Raw genomic sequence first — 2,553 nt, forward strand, 5'->3', positions numbered from 1 at the left:
TTTGCTCCCATGCCTTCTTTCTTTATATATATATGTGTGTGTGTGTGTGTGTGTGTATTATTGTTATTTATTTATTTTTGGTTGTTGCTGCTAGGGCTTTTCTCTAGTTGCGATATGAGAGCTTCTCATTGCAGTGTCTTCTCTTGTGGCAGAGCTCAGGCTCAGTAGTTGTGGGCATGGGCTTAGTTGCTCTGTGGCACGTGGAATCTTCCCAGACCCAGGATCGAACCCGTGTCTCCTGCATTGGCAGGCGGATATTTTACCACTGAGTCATCAGGGAAGCCCCTCCTATGCCGCCGCCGCCTTCTTTTTAAAGCTAATAAGTTAAAAAAAAAATTATTTATTTGGTTGCTCCGGGTCTTAGTTGTGGCACGTGGAATCTTCATTGCCAAGTGCAAGATTTTCGCTGAGGTATGTAGGGTCTTTTTCAGTTGTGGCCATGTAGGCTCCTAGTTTCAGCCTGCAGGATCCAGCTCCCTGACCAGGGATCAAACCTGAGTTCCCTGCATTGGGAGCATGGAGTCTTAGCCACTGGGCCAAGCAAGTACCCTTCTATTCCTTCTTGGATCCTCTACTATCCACTTAATATCATTCTTTGCAGATCTCTTTTCTGTGCCTCCCTACCCTTACTATCTTGATTATGGAAAATCTAACCTTTGGGAAAATCAAATCCATGGGATGTTAGGAGAGAAACTTGTGACCGATTTCTGGGGTCAGAGCAGAGAAGAATATAGCAGGGCAGCACGCCAACACCAGAGCAGACTGGGGACATCCCATGGTGTGGAAGCGGCGAGTCTGGTTTTCAGGCACAGAAAGCAAAGGCAGGATCCCAGCCCCAAGACAATAACCACAAAGCATTCCTCTTTTATGAAGAAGCTATGTACCTATTGCACTATACTTATGTGCTATAGAAGTACACAAAAGAAGTAGACAGGCCCTACTTTCAAGGCAGTTTTAATTTAGCTGAAGGATAAAGTAAAAATCTAGAGAATGATCACGAGGTAAAACATAACAGTGCATGGCAGAGCAGAACAAAGAGCATCAGATGAGTAATCAGCAGATGCGGTGGAAGGGAATGGCTGAGTGAGGTAAATTCGTGAAAGAGGGAGTCTTGGAGGAAATTAATCTTGAGCCGGGCCCTGAAGGAAGTAATTGACAAATGTAAACTCGCCAGCTGGCTATGGGGAAAGCAGCTCTGTCTACAGGGGTTGTGTAACTCAAATCTGCTCTGACCTGTTTGTGAAGACACAGGCCAACTCTGAAGCTATTCAGCCTGCATCTGTAAGGCTGCACAAAACCACTGTTTTGGTCAAAAGAATGCAGCAGTTTGGCGCTGGGTGCACCCTGTAGATGATATCATGTCTGTAGATCAAAGTGGGGCCAGTGTCACCTGCAAGGGGAAAAGAAGAGTTGGAAAATAGTTTCTAGTTAGGCCTTTTTTTGTTTTGCCTCTGTTTCCAAGGTGAATTTTTAAGATAAAGATTTTCATCTTGATTACAGCTCTTGGTAAGTAAATGTCATTTAAAAACGGTGATTCCTTGCAGTGAAGTGCAGAACTTATGGCCATATAAATTCTTGTTATGTTAAACGTGCTAATTGAAGCAGAAGTCCTCTATAAAACACAAACAAATAAGCAAACCTACTTTTTGCCTCAGGAGCACAAAGCTAAAGAGAGAATCCAGGAGGTTGCAGGTTGTTCTCTCCTTGTGGAAGATACCAGCTAAAACATGGTCTTTAGCTATAACAAAAACACATTTTTAAGTTTCTTATTCTGGCAAGATAAAAGCAAGTTGTAAAGAAACCACTTCTGTCAAGACTAGAAGCTTTGGCCTTATTGCCATTGTTAAAAGCAATCCAAGAAATACTACTTAAGGCTAATTTTGCTGTCCTTTTAAGAAAACATTTGAAACCATAAACAGCCTGTAATGAAAAAAAAAAAAAAAACCAACAATAATCCAAATTGGAAGGACGAATTCCTCTTTGTTGGCAAGTATCAAATTACAATGTCCCCAGTCCGTGGATAAGACAGAGAACTGTGTTCTTTGAGGCTGCCAACCTCTCACTTGACAACCACTACAAAAATTTAACAATAAATGAAACTGACAGCCTACTTCACCAAACTGAGAATACATCTGAACTTCTACAGAAAGACAGCCAGTCTTGAGTTCATTTCCCTGGAGGCTGAGTTACAGCAACACCTAATGAAAACAATGATGGGCACATATTTATTTCCAAGGCATTGGTAGCCTGTGTCTGGTTCCAGTCTTACCGCAGAACCGAGATCAACTTTCACAGCTTTTCACTAAATGGATGGGATGTGAAATTACTCACATTGACAATCGGTGTTTGCACGGGCTCCAGTAATTACGTAGCTAAGCACAGCAGGAAAGAGGCACTAACAAAAGCATATAGACAATTGGTTATCATCAGTTTCCTCGGGGGCTGGCACATGTATCTGCAGTAAATAAAAAACAAACAAACAAACAAAAAAACAAAAGAGGTATTGGGTAAAGCCTATTCCTTCCAAATCCAACATGCAGAATGCAGTTAGCA

The 2,553-nt window shown here is 42.0% G+C and overlaps 1 long non-coding RNA gene across 1 annotated transcript; it reads right to left on the minus strand.

The window, feature by feature from the left end:
- Positions 1 to 608: 608 nt before the first annotated feature.
- On the minus strand, positions 609 to 1,799 carry LOC102404032. The gene is made up of 3 exons (XR_006549404.2): positions 1,644 to 1,799; positions 1,234 to 1,390; positions 609 to 1,139 (listed from the first exon to the last, which is right to left on the minus strand). It is a non-coding gene; the product is annotated as an uncharacterized LOC102404032 (long non-coding RNA).
- Between the last annotated feature and the right edge of the window lie 754 nt (positions 1,800 to 2,553).

Source organism: Bubalus bubalis, chromosome 3 (assembly GCF_019923935.1).
Source record: "Bubalus bubalis isolate 160015118507 breed Murrah chromosome 3, NDDB_SH_1, whole genome shotgun sequence".
In the NCBI taxonomy this organism is placed as follows: Eukaryota; Metazoa; Chordata; class Mammalia; order Artiodactyla; family Bovidae; genus Bubalus; species Bubalus bubalis.